The following is a 21,089-nucleotide window of genomic DNA, read 5'->3' on the forward strand; positions in this document are numbered from 1 at the left end:
AGGCTTTTTTTCCTCCAGGAAAAGCTCTGAGGTGCAGCGGACTTCTTCTCTGCAGAGGTCTGGATAAAAGTAGGTATGTAGACGATGGAACCACTTCTGTATGATATCATATACTAATCCTTCAGTTTAGTCTGCTTGCTGCTTTTGCTGTTGGCTTTTCTTGGCAAAACTCGCCCATACTCTGCCTCTGATTGGCTACATTGCACTTCTTGACACGTCTCTCACATGTATGGTCCACAGACTGTATATAATTAGTGAATTTGCAGTGGACACCAGAGAAATAGATACAAAGAGGGTCAAGAAAAGACCTAAAGAGACAGAGAACAGTATTAAGAGGGAAGAGATGAGAAAGAGAATGACAAACTGATGTCACGTGTTATTTGCAGGACATGTTCATGCTCTAATGTCCCCAAAAAGAAGGGTTTTAATTAAGGTCTGTTATTTTACTGTTGGTTAGCATTGTCATTAGCATTGACAGTGGTTAGCATTGTCGCCTCACAGCAAGAGGGTTCCTGGTTTGAACCCAGGGTGGGGGAGCCCTTCTGTGCAAAGTTTGCATGTTCTCCCCATGTCAGCGTGGGTTTTCTCCAGGTACTCTGGCTTCCTCCCACAATCCAAAGACATGCAGGTTAATTGGTGACTCTAAACTAACCATAGGTGTGAATGTGAGCGTGAATGGTTGTCTGTCTCTATGTGTCAGCCCTGTGATAGTCTGGCAACCTGTACAGGGTGTACCCTGCCTCTCGCCCAATGTCAGCTGGGATAAGCTGACATTACCCTGTGAACTGAGAGTTAATAGGCTATATATAGCTTTGCAAGTGGCAAGTTACTTTTGCCGTTTTCTCGTAGCCTAGCTTGCTACATTTCTCTAGTGATAGCTTCAGTGTGGTGAAACTTTATTTAATGTAGAGTAACTGGTAGCTGAGCTCACTACATTTTCTAAGAAGCTTGCCCAACAATTGTAGAGTAAAGTAAAGTAAACGCCCTGCCAGTCCTCATAAATGAGCATAAGACTGCAGGGCCGTCTGCACACACAACTGAAAAGAAAAACTGAGAGAATTACTGTAAAGCAAATGAAAGTCTAAGGAAGGTGGAGCACCGTACTCCAAACAAAAAAAGAAGAAGCAAAATATATTTATGTGCAAGTACTTCTGCAGGAAGTGAATATCAAACAAGCTGTCATTTTCAGTAGCGTCTGTGGACATAAAATAACACACACAAAAAATGGGATGCTATTTCTCCTTCAGTGTACGCTCTATCAGGAGAAGGGCCCACAACTGACCATTGGAGAGGGGCAGGCTTTCCCTCGTCAGTCTGCAAATAAATCTACATAATCGTGGAAGATGCATTCCCTCCTCAGGGCTCAATCTGCAGCATCTTACAGCAGCAGTAAATATGCCACTGTGCAAGTGGGGTGAAAACAGGTCTGATTTAGGCCTATAGAGAGTGTGATCCTTCACTAATTATTAGATACTATGGTTCCCAATTAACATAACTGATGTGAAATGAAGAGTTAGTGTAGTGTTTTTTTTATTCTAAAGATCATAATGCTTTGTAAAATAGTAATAAAAAATGATGTATATTATCTTGAACTGAAGGAAACAAAGTAACATATAATATTAATGTTGTTATTATATGCACATAAAATTATCTTGCACAAACATGTCAACACTCAAATGATCACAAGTGTGCTCTTGAGTGCGTGTAGATTCTCTTCTTACCAAAGAGCAAATCCCAAATAAGAAAGCATTGGTGAATGTCAGAATATTTCATGAAAACTGTGTAAGTGGGTTTCATAAGAAATTTCCTCTTAAGAGCACTTGATAAATGAGGCCCACTGTAGTGTAAAATCAGCGTATGTAGTTAGTCAGCTTGGGTTAGTCAACTTACACGTCTCTTATAAGACCGGGAGCACCTAGTAATTTTGTGTGTGTGTCTTTGTGAGAGTACACATGCCTCCCACACATTTACATACAGATACTGAACATGCAACTACACAAACAGCATTAAACATTCCTCTGTTTCATTCTTTTACACACACACACACACACACACACACACACACACACACACAAAGCACCAGACCCTTTGAGCTCTCTGTGTTGTCATCCCAGCACCTCTGTAGTTTCACTCTGGGCTTCAGAAAGACAGAAGTGAGGGGAAAAAAAATACAAGACAACAGAGTCTTTTGAAGTCTCCTCTCTCCTGTTGTGTCAAATAACTTTGACAACACTGGAGGAGGAGCGTTGATAAGAGCAAGAGGAGATGGATCCTAATTGGCTGCATGAGGAAGGGGAGGACAAGACCAAGGAGCCTTCCTGATAAAACGCAGAGCTGTGAGTGACAGCATGGGTGTGTGCATGGTGACAGCACACACTCACAGGAAAGTGCTCAATTTACTCCAATGACATCCCAACAATCAGTGGGTTTATTTACAGGTAAATCCCAAGGGGTTATCTTACGGTCTGAAAAGTAAAGCCGATGTGGAAGTGCCTTTACCTGCATTTGTTCTGCATTTGTCAGTCAATGACAAAACGATCCTACCTCTCACTTTATTTATTACATCAATAAATATTTTCCGGATAGGTTTATGATCTTAGTCACGAGTTTCAAATCGTCTTCAATAAAGCATGATTTTTTTTTAAATTATGGTCCCATTTAGAATAAAAAATATGACAGGGTATGCTTTAGGGTGTGGCGACCTTGTGATTACAAATTTGCTACCATAGTGACTCAGGCTCAGTCGGATTCACCCCTCACTTCCACCCAGCTACACCGTCTTGTCCAAATATGGTCACTTCTGGACAGCAACAGCCAAAATGCCAAACTTGAGACTTAAAAAAGGTAGTCCACAAACTAATGGGTGACATCACAGCGGCTATGGCCACATCTTTTATACAGTCCATTGTAAATCCATGCTAATTTTTTGCAAGTGATTTTGAGTTCAACTTTGGTGACAGTACTGACATTTGAGGCATGGATGTTTTATTAGATCTGAATGCCGGACCCCAAGATGGCACCCATTTGGCACAATAGCAATTCCTTGCCTGGCACATAGGCCAAAAAGTTTCTAGCTCCTGGGTTTGTTTCTGAGGTATGCAACCCATTAAATATACACCGTAGTGTATCTTCTGCTGGCCCCACCCACAAGTTCCCACCAGGCCAATTGACTTTATACTGTGATGACACAATTGAAACAGTCATGATGCCCCTTGTTCTTTCAACAGTTTTCCTGATGTCTCCTTTATGATGGCTTTTTGGGCAGCAGGGGATTTCTTCGCTGCAATACTGCGAGTGACCACTGGAAAAAAATTGGAATCAAGGCTGGGAGCTGGAAAGTCCAAAATGGAGTCAGCTATCAGCCGTTTTACACCATTTACTTTTATCTAACCTCCTCTATCACAGTATTAACTGCTCTACAGCTCCAGTTCTGAGAAAGAAGTCAATGGTTTAATTACATCTTTTAAATAAAGTGTAAATGAACTTGTTGTCCCATTAGCAACTGCTACTGTGACTAATAATTAGGGCTGGCTATCAGTAAACGATACCTTGAGGGTATTGTTCAAAATAACCCTGTACCAACGAGTATCGAAAACATCTCTAGTCAAATGATACCTGCATTTGATTATTTTTGCACCAGGGGTGTGACCCTGGCTCAACTCCCTTCTGGATCAGCAAACTTTCTGTTGCTGCCATCTTCAGAGCTGCCCGCCTGCCTGCCAACAGTCAGTTCAATGTCTGCCAGGGTAGCACAAACTAACACAGCAGCAGTGGCTAACATCCAACACCGAGCTATTAAATGGTCCCAACGAACTCACACTGACAACAAAACGGCTAAACTCTGTTGTTAAACCTATTAATAATCATTAGGTGACAGCCATGTGATGCTAACAGTTAGCCCTGTCACTGTGTCACTGTGTGTGTGTGTGGCCAGGAGAAATTTCACAACTGTCAGTAGTGTGGAGCTGCATTCCAGCAGCAGCTACAGCCCGTACAGTCTGTGGTGTGGTAAAGTCTAGCGCTGAGAGGTAGTTCAGTGTGGCGAGATGCCAACAAAATGTCTGAAAGTATTCTATACTACAGGCTTCTCCATTGACATTATGGGTATCGAAAAAAGTGTTGGTATCAGTGTCACATTAAAGGTACTGGTACTGGTCATGTCTTAAAGGATACCCAGCCCTAATACTAATATACTTCACCACTATAGAAATGAAGGAGAGATATAATGCTGTGTTATACACGTTGAAAAGTATGCAAGCATACAGTAACATCTTGCTCAAGGACACAAGGATACAGCAGCAGCAAAGCTTTTCTTCTGCCTTACTCATATAGGCCTACTGTATGTACAGCAATGCAGGGAATTACATTCTGGATATTCTGTCAAACTGAGTTTTCTGTCACATCTTAACAACATCAGCACGATGTGGGTCATTGTGGAAGAAGCCGAGAAATATATGTCACAATAAAAAGACAAGACACTCCATAATGCGCACGCATGAACACACACGCGCACACACACACACGCACAAAAACAACTCGTTGAGAAAATCCCCAGATGCTGTTTGAGTCTCGCAACCAACTTTTCAACACAACCATTAGAAGCAGTGAAGAGCGCAGGAGGCAGACAAGATTGAGATAAAGAGACAGAGAGGAAAAGAGAAGGCTGGAAGAAAAAGAAAAGAGAGTGAAAGAAAAGTAAATTAGCAAGTCGAGAAGGAAAAGGAGCAGAAAGAGGAAAGAAAGGAAATAAAACAGAGCAAAGGAGAAAGTGAAGAGGAAGAAAAAATTCAAAAAGGAAAGAAAAGAGAGAGTGAGAAAGACAGGGCACAAAGAAAGAGAGTAAAAAGACGATGACAAAGACATGGGTAGAGTAGGGAAAGCGAAAGTAGAGAGCGAGCGATGTGCTGCCACTGAGTGAAATGCCACCCGGCCTGTCACATATCTCTACAATATTAATTACACTGTGCCACGCTTCTGAATAATGGAACAGCCCTATTTAACCAGACTGAATAATTTAGCAGCTGCTTGGCCTAGTGTATATAACAGGATCGATAAGCACCAAGTACAGGTAATGAAATTCCAAAGGGAACCTCAAGGAGGAAAGTTCACCTGCACTCAGAGTTAGAGCCCATTCAGACGACCTGTGAGTGCTGGCGCGTGTGTGTGTGTGTGTGTGCGTGCATTCTTTTGAGTTTATTTACTGCATTATTATGTACTTAAGAATAGAGTCCCCTGAGAAGCCTTTGTGAGTGTGTTTCTTGGGTTAGCTTGCACTCACATTTGATGTTGTTATGCATATGTATTAGAGCTGCAAGGTGAAGCCCTCTGTGTGTGTAATTCTTACTGAGCAAAAACAAGACAATGACAATGCAATAAGGCTCCTTTGTTCATTTAGTCTGTCTTGTGACCAGACCTGGTGCTGGCTCTGATGCTGGACTGTCGGTGGCTACTCCAGTGTATCACCCATCATTTAAGGCATTTCATGCCTACAAAGTTGTGAACCAGGTGAATGTTAAAAAATATGACATCCTCCCGAGGGAAAGTAAACTTCACAGTGAGAGTTCAGAAGATTTATTGACGGTGTCAGGTTTTTGTAAGGTATACCAACACAACTCACATTGATGGTGTTCGGGAGATGTATTTTCCGTAACCTTTATTTATCAAGGAGAGTTGCCCTGCAAGCAATGCTACAAATTTTCTACAAAAACACCCAGTACACACACTCACACACTCTCACTCACATTTAGGTTGACATTTAATTGACAAAGCCCCATATGGTGTTTTCAGCAAGTACATACTTTGTGGGGAAGGGGGTGTTACTTCTCAACAGGTTATATGACCATGGCTATTGAAACTGTGGAAACCATCACAGCCTTCTTTACATGCTTTTGGCAATATAATTGCTTTCCTCAAAAATTTCAGATTGGACTAAATTATAGACTGCACAGCACATGGATAACTTTGAGTGCATTTCAAAGTGGTTTGAAAGACATTTTCTCGCCTCGTTTGCACCACTAAATAACCAGCATTTATGGTTAGAACGCCTGTTTTGTCCATCAAGTGTACATCAAACCTTGGAATGCTATGAAAAAGAAGGACTGTGACTTACACAATCTTTCCATCAACCTCCATCAACCTTAACAAAGCAGTCACTTTTTACCTGAAACAAGACGTTTCTCTAAATCTCCAAGTGGGTAAACACTGTACAATTTGAGCCCATTTCTGACCCCATTGTTGAGCCGCACAACTTATTCTAGAGTTGGACAGAGTTTTAGCTACAATGGGCGTTGTTTGCCATGCAGTGCACAGGGGAAAGCAAGGACTGATCATATCCCAATCAGTTGCTACAAACGACTGATGAACGTTGAGAAGAATATCTGACATGTCCGAAATTTTGGTTGGCTGTCATCAGGCTCTCACAGTTTAGCCAATACCCAGCTAGTCAGACTGACCCAACTTGGACTGACTCACTTTGCAGAATTGGATTTTAAGGCCTTTTTGTCTGTCTCAGTACCTCTGCTAGCAAACAAACTTGTAAATACCTGCAGCCCCGGAGCTTTCAAACAAATCTTCATTGACAATGGTCAGTGGTGAGAATAGCCTGCAGGGGCTGACGGACCATTTTATTGTCTATTCTACATGTTCAGTGTGAGCATTCAGGTCGTGGCTTGGGGATCAGAGAGAACGTTGTACCCACAAAAATCGTGAGCTTTGGCTTTAACTTTTTCGTCTTCTCTTTTTACTGTTTTTTTATTGCTGTTTATAATTCTTGATAGACATTGCTACTGTATCTGTTTTTATGGACTTCTTTCATCACTTTATTGTGATGACTGTTATATATTTGTATCCCTCTAGCCCACTGAATGTGAACTCAGGGCATTGCTGTACAAGAGCTTAATGCTCAGTCAGTTTTGAACAAGGGTTTGAATGAATGAATGAATGAATATTTCTAAAACAAGCTGAAATCGCGCAGGGTATGCTCCGCTTAACCCAAACTGGGCTGATCAACATATCTGTTTTTCAGCTGCGATTTGTCACAGTTTTGTAAGAAGGTGACAGATGATTTTGTCCTGCTGATGGTGGCGTCAAAGCTTCTATGTTTAAATAAATAAAAAAGAACATATTTTGTTGTTTAAATTGGAGGACTTGCTGGGATTTCCACTAGAGAGAAGTTGGAGGTGAATATTGGGTGTCACTTTTCCACCTGTTTGAACCCCACCTGTCAAAACCTGGAGTTGAACGGACAATCTTCCCATTTATATAACTTTTTGGCTTCCGTAAATTCCTTCAGAAGAATTCAAACAAATGATACGCGTAAAATTAAGACAGTGGATGACATGTCCCTCTCTTTCTACATGTGCTGCAGTATAATTCTACTCTTGCAGCGTGGCATTACAACCAGTAAGTGCAAAATGGATGGATGGAGGACTGGATATAGCATGGCAAAAAATGGTGCCCATTCTTTCAAACAGAACTTGCTCACTCATCACATACACCCCTTGATGAATGAACATCGTTCCCCTGGCTCCACCTGGCCTGCATCAACAAGGTGTATCCCCCTGGGACATGCATACTGTGGTCGCACACTGAGATGATGTCACAAAAATGAGCTTTTCTGGGCTTGAGGTAAGACTTAGAAACTTAAAATCTTCACGGTTTCAGAAGTTAATACAAAGAGCAGCAACTGACATTGGAAATGTCATGTCAATAATGGTGGTTTATACTTAATGAGGTTTAAATGTCACAAATGTCAGAGGTTGTTGCTTAGATTGAACGTATGTGACACACAGTATGATGTTCTTATATCAGGGCTGACCTGGTGTGCGCTGCCACAGTTACCACACTCATTTGTGCATACTTAACATACACAAAGATTCAACACATTCTGCAGATTTTACAGATTCACTGATACAGTATAGATATTTTTAGACAACTGTTCCTGTAAAAACACAACGTTGGTATACACGTACTATAAAAGCAAGCATTAAAAGGCACACAGACACAAAATGGTCTGAGTTGCGTGGAAGCTGGTCTATTTAAGATTAAACATTCAGATAGATCAGTCCCTGTGAGGGAAGTCTGCTCTCCTGGAAAAAGGTTGAAGCAATAATGGCATTGTCCTTCCAGCGAACGTGTTTTCGTGTTCACATTGTGCAAGTCTGTGTGTGACCCCCAGCTAACACAGCCCTGTGCGCACATACACATGTGAGTGAGTGTCTATGCAAGTATCTTGAGGGAGCCTGTGTGTGTATACGTAAGGTGCCTTGGCTGGGCATGGCAACACTCTTCACAATTAATCAGCCCTGCCATCCTCCCCTCCCTGGGAAATGGATGTAAGCAAAAAGTTAAAAGACTTAATTCATAAATAAATCACACAGTAAATAATAGGTGTTTGTGTTGCCCGCGACAGTAGACAAGGCTGTGTGTAAGCCAAGGGAGGGAGAAGATTTACTCTCACATGCTGCACATGCTGGATGAGGCAAGACCGCTGAAGACAATAAATATGCATTACTTGCGGCTGGTAGTGAATATAGGTACAAAAAGCTACGAATGAGGAAAAGAATGGAGGAGACGAAGCAGAAGAGGGAGGGAGGGAGGGAGGGAGGGAGGGGGGGGGGGGAGATGCTGTAAGAGAAAGAGACATGAGGGAATCATCAAAGAGGCAAGAGGAGAAGCAAAAAGGGGCAATGGAGAGAATGAGATGTGATGTGAAGATGTGCCGCAGCAGGAGGAGAGAAAGTAAGATGGTAGTAGAGATGATGAGGTGTGGCAGAGGTGGAGAAAAGAGAGGAAGATGAGGAGATGGAGGAGTGAGGATGTAGAAAGACAGGAGGAGAGAGACTTTTTAGGGTAGATATAGCAGATTTTGAAATAGCAGCAGATAAAAGTACCAGTACTCTTCTGTTTTCAACTTGTAAATCACCCTGGACATGGCTAAAAAAGCAAATGCAATTTCTTTCAACTGCTGGGATTTTACAAATAGTTTTGCTGAAAATATCTATTATTAAACATGTCTAAAGGAACAGTAGCTCACTTACAAAGAAGGATAAAATCAGATAGTAGAAGACGGTAGGAGACGTAGGGCTGGGCGATATGGACAAAAATCATATCTCGATTTTTCCAGGCTGAATGGCGATACACGATATATATCTCGGTATTTGCTACAAAATGGGCTACATGCTAGTTTCAAGCTGATCCACAGCTAAAGTCCCCTGTTATTTTTGCTGCATGGGTTTTTCCACAGCAGGGCAGGTAAAAGAAGTTTACCTGTTGGAGGTGAGCTGTTTGCAGAGGTGCAGTAAGAGCCTGTTGTCTGCAACTCTTCATTAACATCTCACTGTGGCTGTTTCTGCTTTTACTCTTCTTCCTTATTGCACGTGTCTTAATTGAAGAGAAGCTGCTAATAATGTTTCACCAATTCGGTGATAAACATATTTAATTTCCTGTAGATTCTTCCAAATAAAAGTACCCTATTATTTGTTATGTATAAACTTTTATTGTGAAGCAGCAAAATAAGGAAACGTTGAGTTTTCGAGCAGCAACTACACACAACTTCTGATAGATATCTAAAGTAAAAATAGGATGCAAGAGAGAAACTAAACTCCAAACCACGGGGATTCAGTTAAAAGCTACAAAAGTACTGAGAGCTGAACACACAGAGACTTTAAAAATGCCTTTTTCTCTGGTCTCCTGCAGACAGAGGTGAGAAGAGTCTCGCAACACACACAACTTGTTTGGGGGAGAGAAGCAGGGTTGTCAGGGGTTGGCTGCGGTCGGCAAGACATCACCACTACCCACTTGAGGGCAGGCGGCCTAGCTTTGGACCTACTCTGAAGAAGGTCCACCTCTGGTGCACCTCGGCATGGCACGGCACATCTTGACTGCCAAAAGTGACAGTGGAAACATGCCAGATCCTTGTTTGCAGTTCATGTAGAATAGACACAATGAGAGCTCAAAGGAGAGCTGCACCCCAGCAGAGAGAACACTTCATGGTCGTAAATTCATCCTGGACATACACAACTTTAGACTGCTGTTTAAACATAAGCAAAATGAAGTGTCTAACTGAAGGCATACAATGCAGCATGAAGCACAGGCACCAATGTCACTGCTTTACTTTTTAAACACACTTACTCACAACACATGCTCAACACGCCATGAAGTGATTAAATATTCACATGCAAAGAGAGAGGGGAGAGAGATAATCACATGCATACACAATGTACTTACTCAAGCATATATATTCTAGTTTCCCATGAATCCTTATGGGCACTGAGCCATAGCCTATAGAGTTATTACACCTCCACATCCTCTCACTGGCTCTTCCTCTCTCTCTGTTTCACTTTCTCTGGGTCTCTCTATTTTTGCTGTTCTCCCATAATCAGCTCATTCTCTGGCTCGGTTTCTCTCCCAACTCATCTGGAAAACACAGCCATCACTGCGGTCATTGTCTCTCAATGAATGGTCATTACTTTGGGAATAAAACACACTTCTGAGAACTGCTTGGAGCTACAACATCCAACAACAAAGCGCCTAATGCCTCAGTAGCTACAAAGGCATCTATCAGTTTTTAGTAGTATGCTGTACTGTGCCAAATTATGTATGACTTTTTCCTTTTGATACTCATTGGGATTCTTTGCATCAGTATGCAATAAGTAGAATGGGCTGGAAATATGACCAAAAAAAGCACCATGTGTCACAGACTTACACAGTTTCACAACTGTGAGATGACTGGGAATAAATGGGTCCTTTATGTTCCTCTATTTTCAATGTCTTGTCCACTAGAAGTGATGAATGTACTGTAAGGTTGACTTTTATTTGGTCCAACCCTCTATTTACAGTCCGTCAGTCTTTTTAAGTATACGTAACCGGATAACTTCAAAATGCGATTCTGCATAACAACCTGTCATATCTGTTGGAATACTCAAATGCAATTCAAAGGCTTGTTTTGATGAGCCAGGTGTCACTCTGAAGTCGTTGAAATCCAGCGCTTGGGCAGTTACTTGCGACATCAGAAACCAACAAAAAGAGGCGTCCTTTATCATCAGCATGATACGCGGCTGGTAGCCGTTATACTGTAGTTTAACGGCGTCAGGGGGAAACACGGCAGGACAAGGATGAAAGTTGAGGCAGCAAAAGTATGAGTGGGGAGGGTGGGAGTGGTGGTTGATGGGTCCAACAAATACCGACTTTCTCCTGCGAGAGTGGTGTTTGTGTCCCGTAAGATTCTAAAGCCAAACCCTGTTCTTTACTCCTAAACCCCCCAAAAAAGTCAATTTGTGATGTTGTATCGACGTAGTGTGTTTATTTTGAGAGACTGTACGCAAATGTAAATTTCCTGTGAAAACAGAAGTGTATCTTGAAAAAAGACAATGCATATAACGGGCAGAACTTGACTTGGCGTCCCAGAATGTCTTCACCCAACGCACCCAGGGTACCTTTCACGTCGTATGTGGACGTGGAAAGTCCATGACCAAAACGTCAATATGTGACAAGGTCGGAGGGACACTGTTAACAAAGAGCAGAAACATCTGAAATGTTCAGCTCTATTTTAAATTACCTGCAGTTGGTTTGTGCAGGCGAGCACCAACAGAACCAATGTCACAAGCAGAGATCACCTGGCTATAATGACACCACAGGGCTCTCTACAGATACGGCAGTGTTGTCTTCAGTTCATTTGTGGCCTGACAGATGTTCCATACCTTACGGCAGCTGAGAAAATTGTATTTTGAGTTCAATCCTTTTCACACAAATGCACACTCATACACACGTGCACGTGTGTCTTCAAATATCCCTCCCTTATCCCCCTGCGGAGCCTGCCTTTTTCCCAATGACTTTCATTTTTATTAGTGCACTTGGCATCTGATTAAGTCCCATTTGGAGTGTTAATTAGCTGAGCTGCTCTGCTCCGGCTGTCTGTACGCCGAATAAGGTCAAGACAACAATGACAAGACCATCAGGTTTCTTCGAGAGCAACTCAGAAGTTCACTGAGTGTGACAATGCGAAACTTTTTTTTCCACAGGATGAGTCAATTTCTTTTGATTCTAACATGAATAGCAGCAAGAAAAAAAGAGGAGACCTGCACAAAAGGGACTGAATTCAGCCTGTAGACTCAGATTCTGCTCTAACAAGACTGTCTTCACCAGAACAATGACCGCATTGGATGTTTGTTCGAACTCCTGTTTTCATGTCCTAACAAGCAACCTCTCAACAGACCAAAGTGTCAGTGTTACAGTCTTAGGCCGTACCTGCTCTTGAACTGTGCTTAATTTAGCTTTCATAAGGCCAAACAGCAAAAAGTACCCAAAAGTCTTTTTGTGTAGTTCATAAAAAGTTGATGGAGATACATGGTTTGCAACCGACAACACTATTAGATGACATTGCCTTACGTCAAGATGTTTCCATTAGTGCAGTTAAAATAGCAAAAAGGGACATTTTTAAAATCAATGAAAAACACAAACATTTTGTTTTGATGTCTTCCCCTCAGAATAAAAGAGGCATGGCTGCTTTGTGGACAACAATTTGCACAGATGTTCAACAACTACTGGGAAAAATCCCAGTAAAGAGGAGGCAAAGTTACCAGTTTTCCTCCTGACAGTACCCTAAAAAGACAGAAATGAAAGACAGCTCTAAAGTACCCACTTTTTTTAGACTTGAAAAGCTCAGTGTTGGTCTCTCCACCTGCACATACTGCATGCAACAGTTCCAGGTGTTTTCTGCGGGAGCTGTCAAAGGGAATTCTGAAAAAGTAGCTGTTTAAACAAGGCCAAGTGTTACATCAAAAGAGTAAATGATCAAGTATTGAGTATCCGAGGATTCACAGTTTTTGTTTGAGTCAACAGAATGTCATGACATCCACTTTACATTTCGACACATCTGTTTCAGTCTGGATTCTCTTTTAGCCGTATACCAGCACTCACTATAACAGTGGCCTGCGTTTCCATGGTAATTAACAAGACTTGTGAATATCAAAGTCACTGAGACAAGAGGCTTATGACTTTCACACAGAGAGATCACTCAACTGACAAATGGATTAATTAAAGCTTCGGCTTACTTTCACCCTGAAAGCCGTGATTGTATTATTTCCCCTGATTCCAGCCAAACAAAGGCTTCTCGACAACACTCCACATTTTATGAAATTCTACATATAGTATTCTCAGCTTATATTATTTCTGTGTGATAATGGTGTGTGTGTGTGTGTGTGTGTGTGTGTGTGTGTGCACCTGTACTTTCATCTTTATGAGAGGCGAATTTGAGTTTAATCATCAGAATAACCATCAGAATAACATCATTTTTTGCAAGTAGATGTGATTCTGGCCGGTCCTTTCTCTTTAACAGGCTATTTGAGGGCTGGAATAGTTCAACATTTTTGGATCAATACCACTCTCATGTCAGTCTCTTAAATTTAAAGCAGCTACAGCAGCCAGTTAGCACAGGGGTGCTAAGCTACACTACATGTGGCTCTTAAGCTCCTCTCCAGGGGCTCCCTGTGGCTTTGATAAAAACTATTGAAACATGTCATGCGTCTATGGCCTGGTACATTTTCATCTAAATTTGCCAAACCTCATTAGTGGTGGCTACAGTAGACTTGACTCACCCTTGCTAGGCTAGCTATGCATTCCAAATCATGTGAAAGGAAAAGTCTCTGAGAAAAAAGGAGAATTTAAGTGTGCATGGACAGCACGTGATGCAGTGGTTAGCATTGTCACCTCACAGCAAGAGGGCTCCTGGTTCGTGGAGGAGCCCTTCTGTGTGGACTTTGCATGTTCTCCCTGTGTCAGCATGGGTTTTCTCTGGGAACTCCCACTTCCTCCCACAGTCCAAAGACATGCAGGTTAGGTTAATTGGTTTTTGCCAAAATTGTCTTTTTAAATAGTAAATGTTGCCAATCCCTGGCTTACAGTAGCATAAAAACTGGAACCAGGAGGAAGTAACCAACCTGGCTCTTTCTGGCTCTTGCTCCACACAAGTGTAATAACTACAAGCTTTGGGCAGAGCCAGGTTAGCTGTTTCCCCATGTCTCCTGTCTTTATGCTAAGCCAAGTTTTTTACGAAGCTGCTGGCTTTAGCTTCATATTTACACAGACATGTATAAATATGGTATCTATCATCTCATTTAACTCTCAGCAATCAGGTAAATAAGTGTATCTCTCAAAATGTTGAAGTATTTCTTTACGGTTAAAATTAAAGTTAAAATTAGATCGTGGCAAAGGATAGGGCAAATGCATAGGGTCTGTGAGGGTCTGCTGTGGTCAATGTAATGTAAATGTTGTCATCGACTATTGTGCATGCTCCTGTTCCACACGCCAGTCCAGAACACTGCGGTAGAGCCAGCCACAGCCGCTGCACTGTGGTGAAGTTAGTTTTAAGTTGAATATTCAAAAGACTATCACTGCGGACCTAGCGACATCTTCTCAGTTTCAGTTTCACCCAGTGTTGGCAGTAGGAGGACGAAAAGCTCACCTCCTAGTCCTGCTGTTTACTGCTGGTGGCTGACGCAAATTGTCGTTTGTACTATGAATGGAATCACGTGCACATGCGTGTGACTGCAGTTGTCCATGGACAATCAATGCAGGAAGTATGCACGAGCCTTAAGATATGTGGTGCTCTCAGTTAAAGTGGCAATAATCAACATTTTTATGACAATGTATCGATGAGAATGTGAAACAATGTTACAGTGTGAAAGGAGTCACTCACAGTGATGAACCGAATGATGAACCTGTAGCTCCTCTCGTTTTCACAGAGCTTTATAGAGAGTTTCAGCTCATTGTTTAGCTGTTGGGCTGCGACTTAAGTGTTTTGGTTCACTCTCACTGCTCTCATAGCGTCACTTTTGGGAGGCAACTATATTCAAAACAGAATATATACAATCTACTTAGCATCAGTCAGACAGTTAGTGACAAGCATCTAAAGAGCCAGACATTTGCCTCAGTAGGTGGTGGAGACAAAAACAGTTGACAAGAGGCTGAATACTGGACATACATTCGTCAGGTGGACAAAAACACGACTCCAAATGAATGATGGTGTTTCTCTGTAACAGCTGAACGTGTAAATAACCAACACCTTATTGATGTCTTCTGTTTTGTTTTCTGCCTGTCCACCAAGTGGCAATCATTAGTTACTTCAGGTTTTAGGTTGATCTGGGGTAATGAATATATGGGATGTAAGGAGATTGCTGAAGGATGTGTATGTACAAAATATGTGTGTATGAGCTTGCACTGTATGTGTGCTTGTGCATGTGTGTATAATAGGTTCTGGTTTTACTCTTGTTGGCTTTGCTGAGTGTATAAGCAGAGCACACCATTGAATAATGAGGCTATTACAACCACAGCAGACCACAGAGCACCGCCTGCTCTCATTCAATAATGTGTGTGTGTGTGTGTGTGTGTGTGTGTGTGTGTGTGTGTGTGTGCATGCGCCTGTGTGTACAGTAAACGTGTGTGTGTTGCAAGTGTGTTAGTTAATCAATATGCGTGATGGACCCTTGCTCTATATTTTCTTTCTGTGAAACACTCCTGCTGGAGCATCACGAGGTAATTCAATATTCAGTTTATGGAATGAGTCCTGCGGAGAATTGGTAACTCATGTGTGTTTGTGTGTGAGTGAGTGAGCTTGTGCAGGTATGTGTCTAATATTTAAAAATTTAATACGCATAATCATGCATTTGTGAGAGCATTTTATTGACCCCTCTTCATTCTGAAAGCCTTTTACTTCACATTAACTCACAGATACATGCCTCACCCTAGGCTTTCCTACCTTTCCTGAATACTATTTGTAACCCTGTCCCATAATGTTGAAAATATCTCCTCCCCTCTGGAGGACCAGCAACAATGGCCCCGTTAAGTAATTTTCTGAAGTACAGCCATATCTGTGAGGGTGTCGAAACCTATTGCAATCAAAGTAACGTATAGAAATGCTCCTACATCTGGCCTGTGCTCACTTAATACACACTGTCCTTCAGAGTCAAAGAGAATCAGGCGTTGCCCTTTGTAGTCCTTCATCAGGATCACTGAGAAAGCTACAGGATTACAGTGCCATCCACTCCCCACCCTTCAATAAATTTCTGCTGAATACCACATATGCCAATAAGGAAAAGAACAGATAATTAGTGTGTCTTTACAAGTCTTTGTGTGTGTGAAAGGCAGAAAGAGATAGAATCAAATAAAATACAATTAAGCTTGGCCTGTTGCATACTTCATTACATCTCTCAACCCTTCAGGGTCAACTAGATACAGAAAGGTAATTTGTGTATTATATGACTGAATCCTTAAAAGCTTTCTTCCCCAAGTATGAAGCAAAAAAAGTGCAAGCATTTCAGAAAAGGTTTTAAAAGGATAAATATGTTACTGTTATCTGAAAAATGCTTTTATTGTGAATATGAAGTTTCAGAAGTCATATAAATGGAACTAAGGTCAAGAGGTTTTCCTGTGAGATCCAATACAAAGACTTCAGATATTTAAAGGTGGGAAGTTTAATGGTCTGGAGTGTGAAAGGAGAAAATAGATTATGACAGTAATAGTATAACAGAATTGTAATTGTCTAAATGTGCTGACAAGTTTTAATGATCAGAATCGAAAATGTTGTGATAATGTGTCCGAGAAAAAACACAAGTGTTTTAAAACCCGCCTTGAAGTGTGCTCAGTTGTATTTAAGACAGCCAGCCAGGAAGGCAGCACATCTCTCCCTGACCCTGTCACCTCCTGCAGCTTCTGATAATGGCTGCTCTGTGATCAGTTCCCCTGTGTAAAGACATCTTTGCACCTCCCCTGTGGTTGACTTTACATCTGTCCCAGTTCAGCTCTGAGCAGCGTGAGAAGACAGTGAAAAGAAAATCCACCCTCAAAGACAATTTACTGTGACCGACAGTTTGGAGTTTCATAGGTGGGCTACTTGACTTTCCTTTGTCTCTTCAGCCACGGTGGTTTTATTGGTGCTCATAGTCTGTTCTTTGTTTCAAAAATGCTGGTACTGAAGTGAGGAATGCAAAGTGTGATGTGTGAGCTGTACTCCCATTTACAGCCAAGCTCAAATAAACAATCATATTGATCTCTCAGCAATTGCAATGAAGCGGCAAGTCAGGAGAGATGATTCACCCACCCTGAGAGAAGACGGGAAAAATATATATTCATGCCAGTGTGTGTTTCTGATTGTGCGCAGTATGCAGTTGTGAGTACACCCTGCCAAGTCTAAAGGCAACCGCACAAAGTTCACAAATTATACAGAAGGAATACATATATGCTACGAAGCTACGGTAAGTGGTGAGCAAGTTGAATTTTTAATATGGACATGGTTCATTAATGCAAGATCAGATAATAACCAGTGATGGAAGGTGTCTGCACTTTGATTATAACACAGTGGCATGGTAATAATCTGATAACATCATGCAACACTGATCTCTGTGAGAGATTTTTGCTTGAAATTAGGAATTATGTTTGACCACCTGTTCAAATAGTAGGATCTTAGGACGCTTCAGCAGGGTGGACAGACTCTGTGATGTTTTTAGACCTGCTGAACTAAAAGTGCTATATTTAATGAGTATCTAGGATAGATATGTGAGAAGATTTACATTTTAAAAACATACCCTCCACTTCCAGTGTTTTTTCAACCAGGACTGTATTATCCATGTTTCTTTGTCTAAAAGACTGATACAGACAGACATGTCTTTTTTAAATTGGTCCAGTGTTTTGAGAGAGAGAGAGGGCGGCAGCCAGCCGCGGCAAAACAGGCTGCTATGTTACCACTTGGGGCATTTATGGACAGTCAATTTATGTTTTTGCCAATGACAGGCCCAGATTGTTATTCTAAGGCTGCTTTCAGACCTAGAGTTGTCTTGCTTTGGTCCGAATCAGGGACTACTTTTGTTACAAAGTTGCCTAATTGCCTAGAGTTGGTTCGTGTTCTCACAGGAGCATTTACAAGCCAAACAGATCAAATGCCTTGCGCCAGAAACCTGTTCTTGATTGGTCAGAATTTCCATGTGGGAAAAATCCAGGAAGTAAACAAAACATTGAAGAAGAGTACACTTGCAAGATAAATGTGACACTTTCTAATGTCACAATGGAGGGACAACTACGCAGGTTGATTTTAGCGTTGGTCATCGTGGACTATATTGCTGTCATTTTTCATTTTAGTCAAACCAAACAGTTTGAAACGAGGCGCGGCTCCAACTAGAAAACAATGTTTTGATGCATCAAAAGCGCCGAATGTGCATATTGAGGCAGTACAGGACGCACACATTAATAATCCTCCAGGACTGTGACATGCTCATGCTTGTTTAATCCAAACAATGTGTAATGCGACTGCAGTTGGTTCAGACTGAGGTTGGAACATGTTCTCACCACAAACGAACCGCACCAGAGTTCGTTTGTAACTGGACCAAGACCACCTCTTCAAGAAGGTCCTGTTGTTTTGGTGCGCACCCAAGCACAATTGCTGTTGTCACACTTAAGGGGGCAAACCGACTTGAGTTTGATTGAACTGAACCAAACAGGGCAGGTGTGAAAGCACCTAAAGCGTCTGACAACATTACGGAAAGGACCATAACGAGATAGATCTTTTTTTTAATGCATAAGATCCTTTTTGTTTAACCAGAAATAGCCTCAAAATCTTTCTACCCAACAGAAACAACTCCCAAAAACCATCTTTGTGGTTTGGTTAAAATAAACCGCTAAATCACCCAGTTAGATATGCTGACTCGTACAAGGATCATACTTTGAAACAAAAAGGTTAATCTTTGTAGGGATCCTCTCCATAATGTTGGCAGACACTTAGAATAATAACTCAAGTCTGTCAGTGGCAAAAACAAGCACTTTTAGCCCCAAGTGGTTACATTGCAGTTTGTTTTGCCCCAGAGCTCCTGCTCAGTACCGGACCAATTTCCAAACTGTTGTTCCCATTTCGCTTTGACAGAAAAACATGGTAAAATGCAGTCGGTTAAAAAAAATACCTTAGTTGTCCTTTAAAATCATTTTTGTACCTTTATTAGCTTTAATAAAAGACTTCATTTAAAATTACTCGTCAAGCTCAAGGACAACAGCTCAAACTAAAATTTAACCCGGGGATGCTCACAAACATCTGAAGGGGTAGTATCTGCTCTAAACCTGAGCCAAAGTACATTCATCAACACTCTGGCAGGGAGCCGATACCGTGGTGAAGCACATTTATATTGCATCAACAATTTTCAATTCAATTTGGCACCAATAAAAAACATATTTTCTTGGGCATGGATTCAAAGCCTTCACTGCCAAACAAAAAGCAGCAATTAGAGAAGTGGGCATCTTAAAAGAAGATGAAAGTGCATGAAATCCCCCGTTTACCAATTACAGCATTCATATCTCCTGTGGGTGAAATATTCTCGGTCCGGTCAAGCTTTTCAATAACTCAAACATAAAACATGGAAAATGTTTTTACGTAAACCTTTTCACATAATGTCTTAAATTCCTACTATCTTTCATTTCACTCTAATTATTTTTTGTTGCTCTATAACCACGAAATAGTTAGGGTATTAACTTGTTCCACTGCCCTACTAAGTTTTTTTTTTCATTCTAAGATTCTTTTTCTTCCCTCAAATCATGATTTATTTATCTTTTCCTACATAATACAGCTGCACATAGTGTATTGTATAATATTCATGAATGTCTGTTAGTGCCTGTGAATCTGTTGTGGCACTCTGAACAGCGTCTACACAACCTCTCCTCATCTACAAGCACTTCAAACGTAGCATCCTAAAATTCTGTGGTAGATTTTTTTTAATATTCGTAAAGTGAAAATAAAAGTAAAGAAAAAAAGTGCATCAGGTGGGATTAAACCATTCTACATGTCCTTTAGGTCTCATTATTAAGTTGTTAAATCCAAAAGTCTGATTCACTGTAGTCTTATAGCTGTGTCAATGAATTCTTGCACAGAAGATCAATATGTAGTGAAATTAGGCTGTATTGTGATCCATGAGCCAGGAATACTCAACCTGCTTTGCCCAACGGTCGCTTTCACAAAATGACAGGAAGTCGTGACATCATAGTTCAGGTGTATGCAGGGGAGTCTCTGGGGGGTCCAGGGGATCCACCCCAGGCCCTTTCTTGATAAACAAGCTCTATTTTGTTGGATCGGCAGTTTGATGTGGCTTCTGCAATGATACGGCTTCTGCGTTGATGCAGGCGCTGCACTGGACCGTCAAGGTGACCAGGGGGAGCTGAGCCGGAAGGCAAAGTTTTCGATTCATTGGTCCATCTATGTCCCAACCCTTACCTATGATCATGAGCTCTGAGTAGTGGCCAAAAGAATGAGATCACGGATACAAGCGGCCAAATGAGTTTCCTCCGTGGGGTGGCTAGGCTCAGCCTTTCAGATAGGGTAAGGGCCTCTAGTTTCCCGGCGCGGCGCATGGTGGTGCAGGGTGGCGAACCCCGCACAGAGCTAGTTTCGAGCAGCGCAACCCGAGGCACGCTCAGTTTGCTAGTTTGGCAGACCAAGGTGGGCTGAGATGGGTATGGCAACGCAGCAGGGGGAGATGTCGACAGATCCAGCTTGGCGCAGTGACAGTTTCGTGCCAAAAGGCTTCGCCGAAGGTGCGCTAAAAGCTCGCCAGCTGAAACCAGGTCTACTGTCAGCGCAGGGGGAGCGCAGCCGGTGTAAGCCGAAGTTTGGCTGACCGGCGGACAGTGCGCACACGTCACCAAAACCTCACAGGCAGGTTTCCAGAATATCAGGCACATTAACGATGCAATAAATACCCAAAAAACCACTATTCAATGCAACTATCTGCAATCAGCACATAAATGTATCTCTATATCGACTGTCCCGTCACATCTGATGTCAGATCAAAGGGGATTGGCACCGTTTGGCACGTTTGGCACGCGTAATGGAAACCCAACCTGATTTGATTAACACAGCTGCAAACTAATGAGTTCACATCCCTCTCAGCCAACCACAAACAGCCACAGCATCAGATAGGGAGTATATATTCAGCATCTGTCATCTTAGAAAAGTCAAAAGAAAAGAAACAGAGTGAGACTGCGAGAGAAAGAGAGAGCGCGTGCGCGCACGAGAGAAACGCAACATTGATTTACGATTGTGGTGACCTCCTCCCAGGCTA

At 41.9% G+C, this 21,089-nt stretch overlaps 1 protein-coding gene across 3 annotated transcripts in view; it reads right to left on the reverse strand.

The window, feature by feature from the left end:
• LOC126389817 (MAM domain-containing glycosylphosphatidylinositol anchor protein 1) overlaps nt 1-21,089 on the reverse strand; it is a 234,891-nt gene that overhangs the window by 193,011 nt on the left and 20,791 nt on the right. The window lies entirely within an intron of this gene.

The sequence above is a fragment of the Epinephelus moara genome, chromosome 1, assembly GCF_006386435.1.
Source record: "Epinephelus moara isolate mb chromosome 1, YSFRI_EMoa_1.0, whole genome shotgun sequence".
Classification (NCBI taxonomy): domain Eukaryota; kingdom Metazoa; phylum Chordata; class Actinopteri; order Perciformes; family Serranidae; genus Epinephelus; species Epinephelus moara.